The sequence below is a fragment of the Saccopteryx bilineata genome, chromosome 4 (genome assembly GCF_036850765.1).
Source record: "Saccopteryx bilineata isolate mSacBil1 chromosome 4, mSacBil1_pri_phased_curated, whole genome shotgun sequence".
In the NCBI taxonomy this organism is placed as follows: domain Eukaryota; kingdom Metazoa; phylum Chordata; class Mammalia; order Chiroptera; family Emballonuridae; genus Saccopteryx; species Saccopteryx bilineata.
Window position 1 is genome coordinate 240565162 of NC_089493.1, and position 19884 is coordinate 240585045.

Sequence of the window (19884 nt, forward strand, 5' to 3'; positions counted from 1 at the left end):
CAGCCTGGCCCATGCAGGTTCGCATTGGATTCGGACAGTTGGTAAAGAAACAATGGAGCCAAGAACTGGTGGGCCATCATCTTTATCCTAGCTTGCACCCAGCGGGCAAGTAAAAACACGCACTGGGCTCCAAAACCCACTCATTCAGTGCTCATAAAGCTACTGATTTATCCGAGTTTCCTAGAATCAAAGGTTTCTAGCTCACCAGCCTTAGTCACCTCTGTTCCCCATCTCTTTCCTTCTCCCTGCACAAACTCTGCACTAACTGGCTTCTCACTCAACACTCCGCCATCTTGGCTGCTTCTCCTGGCCTCCTCCACGTGGCTTCTCTCTCCTCTCCTCTCTGCTCCCTCTCCTCTAATGCTAATAATCCCAGGAACCGAGAGCAAGCTCCCATTCTGCCCCCATTTTATAGTGTAGAAATCAAAACCTTTAATCCAATATACAAAATAGGGAAGTCTCTAATACAAAGTCACTTATCTGAGGCATGATGGGATTGCACCACCCCACATCAAAAAGGGTGGGAAGGCTTAGTCCTAAAACCAAGCCTCAGGCTACAAGGATCCTGCCTGCCCACAGCCCACCCCCAACACACAGTAATATCACCTGAGCGACGGCTTCTGTGTGGGCAGCGCCATCTTTAACAAAGTGAGCATAATATATTTTATCTTCCCCATAGGGGGACAGGCTGTAAGCAGGCAGATTCTTATAACCTAAGGCTTGGTTTTAGGACTAAACCTTTCCCACCCTTTTTGGTGTAGGGTGGTGCACTCTCATGAGGAATCCCATTATGCCTCAGATAAGTGACTTTGTATTAGAGACTTCCTTATTTGTATTTTGGATTAAAGGTTTTGATTTCTACACTATAAAATGGGGGCAGACCGGGAGCTTGCTCTTTTGGTTCCTGAGATTAGCATTAGAGAGCAGAGAGCAGAGAAAGGCCATGTGGAGGAGGCCAGGAGAAGCAGCCAATATGGCAGAGTGTTGAAGGAGAAGCCAGTTTGTGCAGAGAGAAGGAGATGGGGAACAAAGGAGGATGAAGCTAGTGAGTTAGAAACCTTTGATTCTAGGAAACTCGGATAAGTCAGTAGCCTTATGAGCACTGAATGAGTGGGTTTTGGAGCTCAGTGTGTGTTTTTATTTGCCCTCTGGGTGCAAGCTAGGATTAAGATAATGGCCCACCAGTTCGTGGCTCTGTTGTTTCATTATCATCTGTCCAAATTCAGGGGGAACCTGCATGGGCTAGGCTGCTATGATGGTGGCTGTGCATACTGGCCTTACACTGTAACATACAGATAACGTGCTTAGAACTGAGCCTGGCACTTGGTAAACATTTTAAATGTCGCACAAAGCATGAAAAATGAGACCTGTGACTTGAGCTATCACGATGCTTTTCTACAAGAAAAGAATCCTTCAAGACAAAATGCCTTAAAGTCCCAGCAGCACATGTCCTCCCGAATTTCCTCCTCAAGTTGCTTTCTGTCAGGGACAGTGGTGAGCACAGCCATCGTTCCTGAAGCGCCCACTGGCCCACACTATGGGGCCAGGCTCTCGGTGGGGCCAGGAGCTCTTTGGTCGTCCACTCTCAATGAAGCGGCCACGCGGGTTCCTGCGCCACACCGCCACAATCACTGCACTCGGCGCGGAGGAGCCCCGGATGGTGTGAAGATCCCCAGATCCTTGATTTGCTCCGGGTTGCTGCCTGGAGAACCAGACCTCCAGTAGCTTCTCCGTCCCTTCGAGAAAACGTGCAGCTTCCATCACCGTGAGACTAGTGAACAACCAACAACCACAGAAAATCAACTGAATTAAATCTCTTCTCCCACCGCTGCTGCGGATTTTTCCAGCTGTTACTAAAGTTCAAGTTCCTTTTTTTTTTTTGCTATAATTTTATATTAACATTTTTTTTAAAAAGGATTAATAAAATTTTCCCTGCTGTTTTGTGAGTGAAAGTTGAACATGAGTCTGTTGGAAATAGAGGCAGATATAGAGTTGTCTCTTGTAGTCCGCTGTTTCCCCATTGAAGAGACCAGAGCAAGCACTAGCTAATGTCGCCGGCCATACTATGGAAGCCGATAACTTTTATAGGCCTGGGTTGTGACTACCAACCATAACCTGCCCAGTTAGAAAATTCTGATCAGATCACCCTATGAGGTTGCTTTCATTAAGTTTTATTACAGAACCCCTAATTCATCCACAAATACATGTGGTTTTAAAAGTCCTTTTACACACAGTAGTGGATTTTCCTCTTTTCAGTCAACCCTTTGGAGCAAGCAAGATGAAAAGTATTGCCCCCTGTAAAGCCAGTAGCCGCGGCCACCATCACAGCCGCCTGGCCCGTGCAGGTTTGCATTAGATTTGGACAGACAGTAATGAAACAATGGAGCCAAGAACTGGTGGGCCATTACCTTTAATCCTAGCTCCCACCTGCGGACGAGAAAATACACACAGTGGGAAAACACTTTCCTTTCCATTCAGGACTCCCAAAGCCATTGACTTATCCTAGATGTATTGCTAAAATGAAAGATTTCTATCTCACCAGCCTTATTCACCTTTGTTCCCCATCTCCTTCTCTTTGCACAAACTCTGCACAAACTGGCTTCTCCTTCAGTACTCCGCCATCTTGGCTGCCTCTCTTCTGCAATGCTCATGGCAGGAACCAAGTGAGAGAGAGCCCCCAGTCTGCCTTATTTTATAGTGTAGAAATTAAAGCCTTTAAGACAGTGGTTCTCAAAGTGCGCCAGGGCACATTGGTGCACCCTAGAAGATTTCCAGGTGCACCCTATGGTATTCTAGAGAAATATGTATATGTTGGGGACCAAAAAACCAACAGAGTTTTTGGAGTGTAGATTTTTGGGGGACAGAGATCTGGGGAATTGGCTGTAAGGTGACAGTCTGCCCAACCCCCAACTCACTTGCCTGATTAGGTTGCAAAAGGCTGTTAAGCTGTGGTGCTGGATTGTTTACACTACCCCCCATGTTCCCTGGAAAGACTGGAGGCAAGTTTCTTTTATCTTTTATTTGGTGTAAAGTTAAGATGATATGTATGGTGAGGGTTTTCTGCACTCAACACAATTAAGAGTAAAAAGAGAGGAATTCTTCAATGTATTGACAAAGAAATGAGAGTTTGCCTTTCAAATATATGCCCAAACATTGAAGAAATTGATAGGACACATCAGGCTCATGTTTCTCATAAACACAAGAATGAAAAAACTTAACACATTCATGCTGGGACCTGCCAAATTACTAAATCTTACTAAGAATGTATCTATATATATAAAAAGATAACTTTTTTGTTGTTTTTTTTATTTTTTAACCCCTCTTTTTTATAAATTCTAAAAAGCATAACAAAAAATATAACAAAAATGCTTTTTAATGTTAGAATAAATTTAATTTTGTCATATTTTGTTCAATTATCATGAAAGCACACTTGGACTTTATATATATTTTTCTTTAATATTTGACTTAATTATTATAACATATTTCTCAGAAATTTGTATATAGTGCACCTACAATTATTTATAGGACTTTAAATGCACCCCAACTTCAAAAACTTTGAAAACCATTGCTTTAAGCCAATATACAAATAAGGAAGTCTCTGATACAAAGCCACTTATCTGAGGCATAAATGGGATTCCTCATAAGAGTGCACCACCCTACATCATGCAACAGTCAAGGATATGGAGAAAAGCTTAGGTTTGAGAAGATCTTAGTATTAGAAGGGTGTTGAAAAAAATCTTAGTATTAAAAGGGTGGGAAAAGCTTAGTCTTAAAACTAAGCCTTAGGCGATAAAGACCTTGCCAGCTTACAGCCTGTCTCCCACACCCAATGCAAACTATAAGCGAGCAAACGTATATATCATATTTACAAACGTATTTGACTAACACCCCCTCTATACAGACATGGAAACTGAGAATGAGAAAAGATCAATGATCTTCCCAAATTAGTCAGCCAGACTGTCTTCTGGCCCAACTCTTTCTCCTCAAATGGCTTCGCAATCCTTGTTATTAAATTCAGTTTGTCCCTTTCAGATAATTTCTAAGAAGTGAACTATCGTTTATTTTATTTATGGAGACTTCGTCATGTGTTGGTTGGTCCTATGCAAAACTATATATGAATTTAACACAATCACCCTTCCATTTTTTGAGGTCTTGTTATTCTCATATTTTTTTCAAGAGCTTAAACTGAAGAAATTGATAAAGTCAGGCATGAAACTCATGTTTATCTGACTACAAATTTATTATCATTTCCCTACACTGAAAATATATTTTTAAAAAGCTATTAGTTGTCAATATGCAAGAAGAGTAGTGGTTATGTTTGAGGATAGTTGAATTAACCTGTTAATTAGCTGACAAAGTTCTAATAGTAACCTCAAATTCAACATTCCTGGGTCTTTCAATCTTGGTGGAAATAAATTAAACTTTCAGGACATTGCCCTTAGAAAAAGATTTCAGAAACAGAATTTAGGGGTTTTCTGGCTCCTGCCTCCATAGAGTCATATCATGGTTGATACCATGGATAACCAAACACAGAACAGGTCTGAATTTGTGAAGACTATGTATCAAAATTAGTCATTGATGTAATTGTCTAAAAGTGAAGGTTTATAAAATCTGTTTGTCTAAAAAGGATAATTAGTCACTAGAAGGAGGGCCATTTTTACATGCTTGTTGGGGTGTTGACAGTGGCGTGGCATTTTACTAAACATGGTTTCATTTTAATCCTCACAACACATATACAAGGTAGGCCTTGAACCATATATATTTTATAGACCAGATAACTGTAGATCAGAGAGGTCCAGTAACTACCATTAGGTCACTCAATTTATACTGTGTCTAACAACAACAACAACAAAAATAATTACATGAGATTCCAAAGCATATGATTTTTCTACCCTCTCATGCTGCTATGTAAGCAAATGCCAATACTGTTAATGTAGCATTTTGTCCACTTAAGCAGTGTTTGCTTAATTTAAACAGTAACATGTATAGAGGTATTTTTCAAGTGGATAGTTTAAATCAGTGGTGGGATTCAGCCAGTTTGTACTGGTTCAGCAGAACCGATACCTAATTCTTTGTTGAATTTGGCAAACCAATTCTTAAAATGGCACTTGTAATCAGGGTTCTAAAATGGGTGCTTGGACAACTGCCCAATGTGGAACTCACAAATTTATATTCCTTACTCTTTTTTAACATTCATCTGTGCAACAGTGTATTCTAAGCACCCATAGTTATATTTGTTCTGTCTATAGGTGAAAAAAACTTGACAGAGCTATGCTTGTAAAATTTATTTATTCATCTCATAAAACTCATTATACCTTTGATGAAATAATAAATTTTAATTACCTCATGTTTGTGACTTCAGTAAGCAAACATATAATGTAGAAAGTGCCAAACAATAAGGGGGTGACAAGCTGTCACTGGAAATATCTTCTTTTTTTTTTTTTTTTTTTTTTTGTATTTTTCTGAAGCTAGAAACAGGGAGAGACAGTCAGACAGACTCCTGCATGCGCCCGACCGGGATCCACCCGGCACGCCCACCAGGGGGCTACACTCTGCCCACCAGGGAGCGATGCTCTGCCCCTCCGGGGCGTTGCTCTGTCGCAACCAGAGCCACTCTAGCTCCTGGGGCAGAGGCCAAGGAGCCATCCCCAGAGCCCGGGCCATCTTTGCTCCAATGAAGCCTCGGCTGCGGGAGGGGAAGAGAGAGACAGAGAGGAAGGAGAGGTGGAGGGGTGGAGAAGCAAATGGGCGCTTCTCCTAGGTGCCCTGGCCAGGAATCGAACCCGGGACCTCTGCATGCCAGGCTGACGCTCTACCACTGAGCCAACCGGCCAGGGCCGGAAATATCTTAAATAACAGTTTTATTGTTTTTTGTCAGGTATTATTTAAAATTTTTCATTAATGTTTTAAAAATCTAGTTTTGTGTACCTCTTTTATTGTTCTTATTTAAATATTAAAAGCATAAAATAATAAACTACCTTTCAGAATATCATTCTTTTTATTTTTTATTATTATTATTTTTTTGTATTTTTCCGAAGCTGGAAACAGGGAGGCAGTCAGACAGACTCCCGCATGCGCTGACCGGGATCCACCCAGCATGCCCACCAGGGCGCGATGCTCTGCTCATCTGGGGCGTTGCTCTGTTGCAACCAGAGCCATTCTAGCGCCTGAGGCAGAGGCCATGGAGCCATCCTCAGTGCCCGGTCCATCTTTGCTCCAATGGAGCCTTGGCTGTGGGAGGGGAAGAGAGAGACAGAGAGGTAGGAGAGGGGGAGGGGTGGAGAAGCAGATGGGCTTTACTTCTGTGTGCCCTGGCCGGGAATCGAACCCAGGACTCCTGCACGCTAGGCCGACGTTCTACCACTGAGCCAACCGGCCAGGGCCTCAATATATCATTCTTTTATACTTAAAATGGTCATTAGGGCAGAGAAGTAGTTGTTAAATTATTTGAATCCCACCACTAGTTTAAATACATCTCCTTGTGCAGTTTATCTGGCTATATGTGAAGAAAGCATATACTTTGATTTGGACTACATTTATAGTCTACTTTTTCTGGAAGCATGGCTATAAAGAGAAAGATAAAGCTGCGGTAGGAGATAGGAACATAGGATGAATGGAAGCTTATTTATTATTTTGGGCTGACACACCTGGAACACAGAATTTGCTGACAGGAAGGAGCCCACAAGATAGATAAGAAGAAAATATCTGTGTGAGAGGGACTTATATTTAGAGCAAAATCCCAGAGAATAAAAAAGGAGGAAATAAGACCTGCAGTCAGAGAAAAGGACTTTTTTATGACAGAAAAAGTTGTTATCTTCCTCAGAAGCAAAAAGAATAAAGATGCTGAAGGATCAAAGGACCTAGAGTACTCACAACAATTTGGGGGGGGGGAGAACAAAGTTAGAGGACGTACTATCAGGGTTGGGATATAATTCTGCTTTGCTTATAAACTAATGTGTTATTTTATTGTACTTCTATGAATATTGGGATAATATGTAAGACTCCTGGGTCAGAGACCCAGGCTTTTACCATATCGTCAACATCAGGAAATTTGTGTCACTTCCTCTTGCCTTTCAAGAATCTCTGGGAAGCACAGTAGGCTCTGAAGGAAGCCTGCACACGGAGTGGAGTGCATTCCAAGCAAGGGGAGGAAGTAACTGATGTTTCCATAAACTGGCAAATGAACAGTCACAATATACAATGGAATATCATTCACAAGTGAAAAGGAAAGTTCCTTTGATATACACTACAATATGGATGAACCTCAAAAACAGTATGCTATGTGAAAAAAAAAAAAGACAGGAAAAACAACATATTGTACGACCCAATTCATATGGAATTTCTGGTAGGTGCAGATGTATAGAGACAGAAAGCAAAGCAGTAGTCACCTGGAGCTGGAAATGAGAGTGTGGTGGAGTTAGGGAGAGTGTGAGAGGTTTAATAGTTGAGACTGGATAGCCCTTATTTTTCCAATATTGTTGTGGAAGAGAAATTTATTTTCTAACAATGGCTAGAAGAGAATGGAATAGGCATAGGGCATTTGAGGAAAGAAGTGAGTTTCGAAAGTGAGAATGTGAGAATAGAAAAGGGCAAGCATAAGGTCTTTTGAAGAGCATTAAGGAGTTGTTGAGGTCAGAGGCTATGTGTTTTGGAGAGTGTTCTGTGGTATTATATTCTGTTGTCTAAACTGCTTCATACCTTCTCTGCAGTTTTGACAGCATCTTTTGCCCCTTGGTTTCAATCTTACTTTTTGGTTTTCTCCTTGATCTCTTTCCTGAATTCCTCTTCCTCTTTCCATCTCTTAAGTGTCATCCTTCCCTAGAGTATTTTAAGCATTCCCGTAGGTAAATGGGACACTCTTGTGTGACTTAAGCCATGTTGGTAACTGCTGTCTCAGCAGAGATGAAAATAGGATTTTCAACAATCTGCTATACATTTTCACCAAGTATCATAGGCATGTCTGAATCAATATACTGTCAGATGAACTCAGGATCCTTTCAACCCTCAATCTTCCCTGTTTACCCCTGTGAACTGATTTACCAGCTCAGCATTGATTTCTCCCTCTTCCTCTCATTCCTCCCCGTGCCCGGCCATCATTGTTTCTCCGAGCAACGCTCAGGTCCACTTCCTCTCCCCTTTCCTGTCGCATCTGCCCTTGTGAACTTTCACATCCTCTTTCCCATTTCAGTAGACTCCTAACTGGCATTAGTTTCTCTTGCTTCCATCTATCCAAATTTAAAGTACAGGTTTGATCAGTTCATCCCAGAAGGTGACTCACTCCTTTTGGTTCACGTCAGTTCTTTTTAACATGATGAACAAAACTACAGTCTGGCCTCACTGTACAAATTTAGTTGACCACCATGTTAACCAGGGTACACTGACGTCACCCTCAAGGAGCTTGTGGTCTAGGAGAGGAAAAGTAAAATGTGATATGGACCTTAATATTATTTATAATACTACCATCACCTCCCTAAAAAAATGAATTAGGACTTTAGAGACAACCACAAGACAAACATAAATAAATGAGGAGATGGGAATGAAAAAAAATTATAAGAATTAGTAAACAAAAGACATATCATATGATACTTTGTATTGCCACGAATTTGGCTGTAAGTATCATGTGAGGGAGATAAATGCTGTCATCGTGGCATAAACACAGTACATGGGGCATAAAATGTAGGAGTCCTCTAACTCAGAAACAGCTTCAGGGAGGAATAGAATCTTTTGAGCAGAATCTTCAGTGAGAAATTATAAATTAGCAGGTAATGGGTAAAGGAGAGAACAAATTGATGGTGAGGGTTAGTTGGTCGATTTTAAAAGCTGTTCAGATAGGAAGCAAGCAGCTGCTAGATACTTGTTTTTGTTTTTTATTTAGATTTTATTTACTGCTTTTTTAGAGAGAAGAGAGAGAGAGAGAAAGGTGAAGTGAGGGGGAAAAGTGGGAAACATCAATTCATAATTACTTCTCATATGTGCCTTGATCTGGCAACCCAGGGTTTCGAACCAGTGACCTCAGCATCCAGGTCAACACTTTATCCACTGCACCACCACAGGTCAGGTGCTAGATGTTTGTCAAATGAGTGATTGAATAAACAATGTGCTCTTGGGCAATTTATATAACATCTTTGGGTCAGGATTTTAATTTATAGTAGGCGAGAACTGAACTAGGAATTGGCAGTCTGTGTTCTCAGGTCTACACGCTGATCTGCCCTCCTCTTTCTCCTGCCCTCTCACCTCCCTGGTCAGCACCCACACTGAGCCACAATTCCCTCACTCCCTCAAACCTAACAGGTGCTAACAGAACCTTTAGAACTATTAAAGTATATTATTTTCTCAACTCTTTGGGACAGTTCTTAGAAAAAAACAATATAGACCAAGGGGCCATCAATGAAATGAGAAAAAACAATGAAAGAAGCTTATAAAGGAGTAGGAGTAGTGGATTTAAACATTTTAATGTAATTTTTTGTATGTAACAGCATAATGATGTCCTAGCAGTCTTTCTTCAGTTTACTTTTATTGATTTTAGAGAGGAAGGTGGAGAGAAAAAAAAACATCAGTATGTTGTTCCACTTATTTAGGCATTCATTGGTTGCTTCTTGTATGTGCCCTGACTAGAAATGGAACATGCAACCTTGGCATATTAGGACGATGTTCTAACCAATGGAGCTAACCGGCCAGGGCTGTACCAGCAGTCCTTAACACTTGGTTCATGAAACTCATATTAGTTGGTGATTTTACCCTATATCATTTGATCCTTTAGTACACATATTCATAAGACCAGTATCTTTCTCGCATAAACCTACAGTCATCTGGTAACAATAACATCTGCATTGGAGAAAAAGCTGCCATTGGTGGAGACAGCAGGAGGGCGCCTAATGCACATGCCAGGAAGTCTGAGGGCCTTGGGCTGTAATTTGATTAGAGCTCTTCAGCTGCATTGCCCGTGCTAACCGTTGGGCTCAATTCAATTTGCAGCAATTAAGGTGACGGGAGCAAATGCACAAAAGACATATTTTAAAGCAGATCCATGGAGAGAAATAGGCGTTGCCTGTGTTTTCTCATCCTACATTTTTAAAATGATGAGAAGGAGAATGGTCTCAACTGTGGGAAAGGGGAGCATGTGGGCTCACACAGCAAACGGTGAAAGGAACAGTCTGGAGTGGGTGGCCTGTTGGGGCTACAGAGTCACAGCCTAGGAGCCCCAGAAAACACACCTTGTTGTGCTGTCTTCCCATATCTCCAGATGTCGGCTAAATGGATGAGCAACCGAGGGACTTTTAGTGTTATAAAGTAGTGTAGTCCACAGGTTACAGAAGAAATTTTAGGAGGAGCTTTTATTAATATTAATATTAAGCCGACAAGGCATACACGGACGGGGTATAGCTCACCCAAACTGTGCAGCATAGATCATAGACCTGAGGCTGGTTCTATAGACATGATCACAGACTGGTTGGGGGAAAAGGAGGGGGAGCATGGTACAAAAGACATTTACTGATAAGCTTACAATATTTATCTATAGGATCTATTAAAAGGAAAAACATTCCTACATATTAAGACCACAAGATAACACAGTAGTAATAAACATTTTACATACCCAACACATTAGTGGTAAATGTTGTTTTACATTTCAACACAGTAAGCAATAAATGTTTTTTTATATATCAAAGACAGTCCCAAATCTTCTAGGGCAGTGGTCCCCAACCTTTTTTGGGCCACGGACCGGTTTAATGTCAGAAAATATTTTCACGGACCGGCCTTTAGGGTGGGACGGATAAATGTATCACATGACCAAGACAAGCATCAAGAGTGAGTCTTAGACGGATGTAACGAAGGGAATCTGGTCATTTTTTAAAAATAAAACATCGTTCAGACTTAAACATAAATAAAACGGAAATAATGTAAGTTATTTATTCTTTCTCTGCGGACCGGTACCAAATGGCCCACGGACCGGTACCGGTAAGCGGCCCGGGGGTTTGGGACCACTGTTCCAGGATTTACAACCCATCTCTGTCGCCACAATAGTGGGAAATGAAATGTTTAGCTTAAGATAAGGAAAGAAGCTAAATGAAATTACCTTTGCTAAGAGTGTTGGGGCTAGCTTATTAGGAAACCTAATAAACTAGTCCCCACTTGTTTAGTTTACAAGTTTTATACATATAAAGAATTTTAAAAGGGATGAATATTAGAAAGCATGTAAAATGTTACAGAATACAGGTTTCTCAAGCAAGGGAAGTGCCCTTGTGATCCCTTTGTCTAGAGGTATACATCACTCTCAGGACTCCAGGAGGGGAACAAGAGTTATAGGAATTTTTAATTAAGATATGTAAACATTGTCTCCTAAACACTCTTAAGGAAGGGGAAAAGGAAGTTTCAGATAAGTTCTACTTTATTTGCTCTGTCTAGCAAGTGGCCTCAGTCCTTCCAGAGAACTCTAGTTAAACTTGAATCTCTTTCTCTTGGGTTTTTTTTGTTTTTTGTTTTTTTTTTCCTCCTCAGAAAGGAGGGGTAAGGAGGGCCTGGCTCTTCCTTTTGAAATACCAGTATCAGCATTTATTTATTTATTTGTTTGTTTGTTTGTTACAGAGACAGAGAGTCAGAGAGAGGGATAGACAGGGACAGACAGGAACGGAGAGAGATGAGAAGCATCAATCACCAGCTTTTCATTGCTCATTGCAACACCTTAGTTGTTCATTGATTGCTTTCTCATATGTGCCTTGACCGTGGGCCTTCAGCAGACCAAGTAACCCCTTGCTCGAGCCAGTGACCTTGAGTCCAAGCTGGTGAGCTTTTTGCTCAAACCAAATGAGCCCGCACTCAAGCTGGCAACCTCGGAATCTCGAACCTATGTCCTTCTGCATCCTAGTCCGACGCTCTATCCACTGCGCCACTGCCTGGTCAGGCTACAGTTTTGCAGTTCCTTGACACCTTATCACTGTAGGAACTGGAATCCCAGGGCAGCGTTTGGGTCAGAGTTGTGATAAAAATCCTAGGAGAGATTTGGTTTTTAGCACTGAGTCTTCTAGCCCAGAGCACATGAAACTATGGGAAATTATGCAGCACAGCAACAAACCACAGGGCGCTGGGCCTTTGACAAAGATTTCAGCTGCTGGTAGCACTGTGGACTACCTTCTTACTATTTTACAAGGTGTGGATTTAATTAGTTTATTAAATCTGAAGAGAAATATAGCAATAGGTATGTTTAAATATTAAAAAAAAACCATCAACCAAAATTATCCTCCTATTTCTAAAGCTCTAAAAACACCACGGTGATTGAACATTTTATTGCTTCTAAAAATTGAAGTCCTAGTCCATTCTATATAAAACTATAAACTCTTGACTGTGTATATATCTTCAATTCATTGGAAATTTTTTTTTGAAATGTCAGTTAAATTTTAAGTAGGAATTTGTGTTGCTTCATGGAACGAATACTACTCTGATGAATTTTAATCACTTTTATTTTTGCTCAAAATTGGTTTCTGAAAAGATTCATGTTATTCCAATAATATCTGGAAAATATGTAGCCCTGAGTTTCTTCCTGAGGCCAGCAGGCGCCCTTCCTTCTCCTGCGTTTTGCCTGGGGGAGCGTGCACATGGCTGCTCTCCCACTGCGTCCACGGCCAGTGCACTGTGGTGAGCATCGCTTTCCAGTTCAGGGCTTTTGTTCCCCAGGATAAGGAACGCAGGCAAAGGAGTTATGCAAATGGCCACAGTCTGGAATTTTCTGGCATCATTTATTCAGTAATTAGAATTGATTCCACAATTTTTTTTTGTTTGTTTTTTTTTGTTTTGTTTTGTTTTTGTATTTTTCTGAAGCTGGAAATGGGGAGAGACAGTCAGACAGACTCCCGCATGCGCCCGGCCAGGATTCACCCGGCACGCCCACCAGGGGCGACGCTCTGCCCACCAGGGGGCGATGCTCTGCTACGACCAGAGCCACTCTAGCTCCTGGGGCAGAGGCCAAGGAGCCATCCCCAGCGCCCGGGCCATCTTTGCTCCAATGGAGCCTTGGCTGTGGGAGGGGAAGAGAGAGACAGAGAGGAAGGAGGGGGGGTGGAGAAGCAAATGGGCGCTTCTCCTATGTGCCCTGGCTGGGAATCGAACCCGGGTCCCCCGCACGCCAGGCTGACTCTCTACCGCTGAGCCAACCAGCCAGGGCCAATTCCACAATTTTTTTTTTAATTTTATTTATTTATTTTTTACAGAGACAGAGAGTGAGTCAGAGAGAGGGATAGACAGGGACAGACAGACAGGAACGGAGAGAGATGAGAAGCATCAATCATTAGGTTTTCATTGCGCATTGCAACACCTTAGTTCAGGGGTCTCAAACTTGTGGCTGTGCGGCCCGCCCACCAATTTTGTGCGGCCCGCAGACTAATCAAACTTCGTGGATTAATCTGCGGGCCAGTCTGCGAGCCGCACAAAATTGGTGGGCGGGCCACATGCGGCCCGTGGGCCACGAGTTTGAGACCTCTGCCTTAGTTGTTCATTGATTGCTTTCTCATATGTGCCTTGACTGCGGGCCTTCAGCAGACTGAGTAACCCCTTGCTGGAGCCAGCGATCTTGGGTTCAAACTGGTGGGCTCTTGCTCAAACCAGATGAGCCCGCACTCAAGCTGGCGACCTCAGGGTCTCGAACCTGGGTCCTCTGCATCCCAGTCCGACGCTCTATCCACTGTGCCACCGCCTGGTCAGGCTGATTCCACAATTTTTTATTGACTGCCTACTATGAGCAAGGTTTGGAGGTAGGCTCTGGGTGACCAAAGTAACAATCTAGTTAGTGTGAAGCCCTAGATATTGGTCACTAATATCTTCACTTGTAATCTTAGCTCTAAGTTATAAAACTGAATTTGCAACTTGAGTAGTTCACTGTTATTGATCTTTCTAGTCAGCCACAGCTAGCCTGGGTGGTTGCTCAACTTATAAAATATTTAAAATTGAATGTCTGAGTTCCAGAAATCTAACTCTGTGACATACTGATGAACCAATCAACTGGGGAAAAAAATCCTTCCCGAAGAGTCTGGCAGAGAAAGAGTGAAATTCTGATGGTAGGGCTAAGCTGTGGTGTGCAGAGTCCACACTGAGATGAGGCAGGGAAGGTACCTGCATTTTGTGCTCCTGCCCCACATGTCTACTCTGGGGACATTTCTGACAACAGAATTAGTAAACCCCTTGGCTGTACAAATCTTAATATAACATATGTTGCATCTATGATGATGTTTTTGTTAATAAGTTCTCCACTATCTGTGGTCTCATCTGGGCAAGATCCAAACCTTATTCTTTAAATATCCAGCAAGTAAGGCTCACAGTTAGAAATACTGATTGAATATCACAACCCCATCCTCACACTCTAGTTCTCACTCTAGTCTTGGTCCTTTTTCTTAGCAAAGTCTCTCTGTTCTCCAGTGCCATGCTCCTCCCCCACACCTATCCTACCTCCCAGCTCCCACCCTCGCTGCAACTAGACAAGTTCTCTACATACTTTCAGGTCTGAGCCGAGATGGACCTGCCTCTGGAATCCTTCCCCACCTTGTGTGGCCTTCAGAATAGGTACCTGCCCTTTCAAGGAGCTCTCAGGCTGTTCCCTAATACTTCTGTCACAGCTTGTAGCGCACTGTTGATTATTGTCTGTCTATTTATATCAAGAAAAAGCCGTGGCCCTGGCCGGTTGGCTCAGTGGTAGAGTGTCGGCCTGGCGTGCAGAAGTCCCAGGTTTGATTCCCGGCCAGGGCACACAGGAGAAGCGCCCATCTGCTTCTCCACCCCTCCCCTTCTCCTTCCTCTCCCGCAGCCGAGGCTCCACTGGAGGAAAGATGGCCCGGGCGCTGGGGATGGCTCCTTGGCCTCTGCCCCAGGCGCTAGAGTGGCTCTGGTTGCAGCAGAGCATCGCCCCCTGGTGGGCGTGCTGGGTGGATCCTGGTCGGGCGCATGCGGGAGTCTGTCTGACTGTCTCTCCTCATTTCTGGCTTCAGAAAAATACAGGAAAAAAGAAAAAAGAAAAATTAAATCTTGTAAATATAGCAATACTAGCTGATATTAGAACAATAAAATCTGTGCTGAAGCTGAAAAAGAAAAAAAAAGAAAAAAAGAAAAAGCCCATGAGTGCAGAGACCATGTCTGGTTCACTACTGAGTTTCCAGCACATAATAGTCATTCCATTATTATTTACTGAATAAATTAATGAATGGATATATCTGTTAGAATATATCCTCCTCATTACTTAAATGAAATATTTTGATAATGTAACATATATTGTGGAAAAGTAGTGAAATTTTCATTAACTATTGCTCTTACACCTACTACTCTTCCCTCCATTCTTCCTGAAAACATCTAACTTCCAAGAAAATTCACTCTCCCATCCAGCCAGTCCCTGGAGAGTCACACACGACCTGTTCTGAACACAGGCATTTACCCTTATATTATACCCAAATGAAGATGCTTAAACATCATATTTAGGCCAAAGCTTGACACTTCATAAAAAAAAAAAAAAGCCACAAAATATGGTGATAAAATTCTAGTGGGTGAGAAGCCCTGCCTCTGCAAGGGGAAGAATGCTCAGAGGAACAAGTATATTTAGAAGACAGTGAGGATTTCCCATTAGGGAAGCCAGACATGGTTGTACATGTTGGCTCTGGACAATCCCAAGGAGTACTATTTGCATAGACTGATGTGTGAATAACACCCCTTGAAAGGGAATTGCAAAGCAGCTGTGGTAAAGCGCTAGCCTTGGCAAGTGATTATGAGGAAAATCCACACTATTTTTTGCATGCCAAAAAGTAATTTGTTTTATTTTTTTCTGGGAGAATAAGAGGTGGAAAGAAAGTTAAGTATTGGCCATTCTCTTCCATTATATTTGTTATAATGCCCCTCCTTTAACAGGACTGGAGACAGCCCATCTGCTGAGACTTGGCAGGTGTGATGCATAGAGGAAACACTGATTACATTTGTGTTGGTTGGTGGGCATCCCACAAAATCCATGGTTAGAATAAAATGCAGTGGATGATGGAATGGTAGCCAAAGTTTTCAACTTATTCTGACACAACAGTCTTTCCCCCTTCCCTTGTACTTAATTTTAAAAAGTCAGAAAGTATAGCCTGACCAGGCAGTGGCGCACAGTGAATAGAACTTCGAACTGGGACATAGAAGACCCTGAGGTCACCGGCATGAACATGGGCTCATCCAGCTTGAATGAGGGGTAACTGGCTTGAGTGTGGGGTAGCTGGCTTGAGTGTGGCATCATAGACATGACTCCATGGTCACTGACTTTAGCCCAACGGTCACTGGCTTGAGCAAGGGGCCCTCGCTCTGCCGTAGCACCTCCTCCCACCCCTGTCAAGGCACATATGAGAAAGCAATCAATGAATAACTAAGTTTCCGCAATGAAGAATTGATGCTTCTCATCTCTCTCCCTTCCTGTCTGTCTGTCCCTTTCTCTGTCTCTGTGATACACACACACACACACACACACACACACACACACACACACATACACACACACACACGTCAGAAAGTATAGGTCAAGAAATTATTTCAATTAAATTTTTAGTAAGTAAACTATGTAACTCAATCAGGAATTCAAGAAAACTTAGTATCCTTTTTTAAATTTTTATTTATTTAATTATTTGATTTTAGATTTTATTTATTCATTTTAGAGAGAGGGGACAGAGAGAGAGGCTGAGAGAGAGAAGGAGGGGAGGAGCAGAAAGCATCAACTCTCATATGTGCCTTGACCAGGCAAGCCCAGGGTTTCGAACCGGCAACCTCAGCATTTCAGGTCAATGCTTTACCCACTGTGCCACCACAGGTCAGGCAAACTTAGTATTCTTTTAAGGAAATATCACATGAAAATTGATTTTCAAGAACAGAGTAATAAAGTCCCCTAAATATTATAATCTGTTTTCACATTTTATTTGACCATGTCCAAGAAATAAAAAGGGGGGGGGGATATTTTATCTTTAACCCTTTGAAAAGATGAATTTGTGGTTGTTTTTTTTTTTTAAGTTTTAGAGAGGTAAGGGGTAGAGAGAGAGAGAGCAAAAGAGAGATAAGGGCAGGGAGAAGAACAGGAAGAACTAGCTCCCATATATGCCTTGACCAAGGCAAGCCTGGGGTTTTGAACTGGTGACCTCAGCATTCCAGGTTGACACTTTATCCACTGCACCACTACAGGTCAGGCCAAGTTTGTGTTTCTTGACAATGTTCTAAATAATCGAAGGGAGAAAAGAAAATAATTTAATTTTTTGTATCAATATAGTTTTTCTGTATCTTGACAATTATCATCATTTGAGGTATCTTCTTTTATTTTGATTATATCTACTCTATTCTGCATTCCTCACCCTTTACTACCTATTATGAAAACATTTTTATAGATTTTAAATTCACTTTTTAACACTAGCTACTGTGAGAACTTACAACTTCATACTAAAGTACTGTTTTTCAAAAAGGGGAGATACTTCTGAAAAATATGCTATTGGAGGAATTAACAGTGTAAGAAAAATTTCAATGCAATGTTAAAGTTGTTGAAGTTTTGTTTCTTTTATGTTTTGAATTGACGTTTTTCACACATCTTTACCACAAACTTTTTATTAGCTAAAAATATCTTATGCACGTTGGTAATCTACAGTGCTATCCAAAATGTGTTTTCTCTGATATTCTGTTAAGATAAAAACACCAAAAACGGTAGCTTTTTATTCTTATCAAATAGTCCCTTAAGAATAGACATAGAGAAACTAGGACAGAAAGACCAAAAACTCAGACAATATAATAAAACCAGGTGACAAGGTATCCCTGTGAAGCCCGAAATACAAGTGCATGAGGACAAACTAATGACAATTCCAAGAGCCACAGAAGAGGAAGCAAGTGGAAGAGACAGACCCAAGAATGAGAGAACACTCAAATCTCTGAACTTTCCAGAGTATTGGAAGGTGATCGGCTAATACAAGATGAACAGCTGAAACCGTGGGGGATTTCTGCCATCTGAACTTCTGATAAGTGCAAAGCCTGCACTCACAGTAAGGTCTGAAGTGATGAATGCATTCAAGGTCCTATGAACTCCTGAAATTAATATTTGAAGTCCCTTAGGGTAAAAGCTCCATATTTAGGAGAAACTGCTAGGAAGAGACTCCAATAATCAGAGTAAAGATGGTAGAGGCAAGGGTATGAAGTTCCAGATAGAAGAGATCTCAGAAAGTATAACGTCATGTTTTTAATACTTCATGAAAAAGAAGAAGAAGGAGAAGGAGAAGAAGAAAAGAAGAGGAAGAAGAAGGAGGAGGAGGAGGAGGAAGAGGAAGGAGAGGAGGAGGAGGAGGAGGAAGAGGAAGGGGAGGAGGAGGAGGAGGAGGAGAAGAACTTGAAACTAGAAAAGATATCCTGGCCTATCACTCTGTCAGTAGGGTGAAGGGAAATAGGAAGTACAAGCCTCCAGTTATGAAAAGTGAAATAAGTCATGGGGACGTAAGCATAGGGACAATAGTTAATATTATCATGATAACGTTGTACAGTGACAGATGGTTACTAGACTTATTGTGGTGACTGCATCATAAGGAATTTGTCAAATAGCTATATATACCTGAAACTAATATATTAATTAAAAAAAAAACCAGTTGGCTCAGTGGTAGAGTGTTGGCCTGGCGTGCAGGAGTCCCGGGTTCGATTCCCGGCCAGGGCACACAGGAGAAGCGCCCATCTGCTTCTCCACCCCTCCCCTTCTCCTTCCTCTCTGTCTCTCTCTTCCCCTCCCGCAGCCAAGGCTCCATTGGGGCAAAGATGGCCTGGGCGCTGGGGATGGCTCTGTGGCCTCTGCCTCAGGTGCTAGGATGTCTCTGGACGCAACAGAGTGACGCCCCAGATGGGCAGAGCATCGCCCCCTGGTGGGCATGCCGGGTGGATCCTGGTTGGGCGCATGTGGGAGTCTGTCTGACTGCCTCCCAGTTTCCAGCTTCGGAAAAATGCAAAAACAACAACAACAACAAAAAAAACAAAAAAAAACCAGTTTGGCTTAAAATTAAGCAGCAACAGAGAGGTGTCTCAGTTAATTCTAATATAAAATGATTATTAGGGCACAGAAAATCAGTAGCAGAATAAGTTTCCTTTATGCAGTGAACGCATGCCAGGACCATATACCCACAAAATTCATGAAACTATAGCTTAATGTTGCAAAATAAACTAAGGTTAAAAAAAAAATAGAAGAACAATGTAAATCTAAAGTTGAAAAACTCTTATGTGTGTATAACTGTGCAACCCAAAGAAGAAACCAAAGCAATAGAAGAAAATAAATACAAAACATTCTAAATCAGGGAAACATTCTTCAAGTTGGAAAAAGAAAAGACTTTAACTTAAAAGAAAAATTACTTGCCCTTATCAATGCAAAAAGAGCTAGTCATTTATTTGGAAAAGAATCCAGATGGAGGAGAAAGGGAATAAGAAGAAGGGCAGAGAAGGGAGAGAGAGACCTTATTTGGATACTGATTCAAACAGACAGACAACAAATTTTAACATGTAAAGACAATTGAATATTTGAAACAGAATATTTGATAATATAAAGAATTGTAATATAATAGGCATGATAATGACATTGTAGTTAAGATTTTTAAAAGACCCTTTATCATTTAGAGATATCTCCTTAAATATTTATGAAATTACATGATATCTGATATTTGCTTCAAAATAATAGAGAAGAAGGGGAAGTAATTAATTGGATAGGTAACAACATTGGTCATTAACTAATAACTTTTGAAGCTGTGTAACAGTTACGTGGGATGGTTTATGACATATTGTTTACTTGGAATATTTTTTAATTTACTTTTTTAGATTTTATTTATTTATTTTTATTAGAGAGAGAGGGGAGAGAGAGAGAGAGAGAGAATAGGGGGAAGAGCAGGAAGC

At 41.5% G+C, this 19884-nt stretch overlaps 1 protein-coding gene across 1 annotated transcript in view; it reads left to right on the forward strand.

The window, feature by feature from the left end:
- CAMK4 (calcium/calmodulin dependent protein kinase IV) overlaps nt 1-19884 on the forward strand; it is a 343324-nt gene that overhangs the window by 247532 nt on the left and 75908 nt on the right. The gene's annotated exons all lie outside the window — the stretch shown is intronic.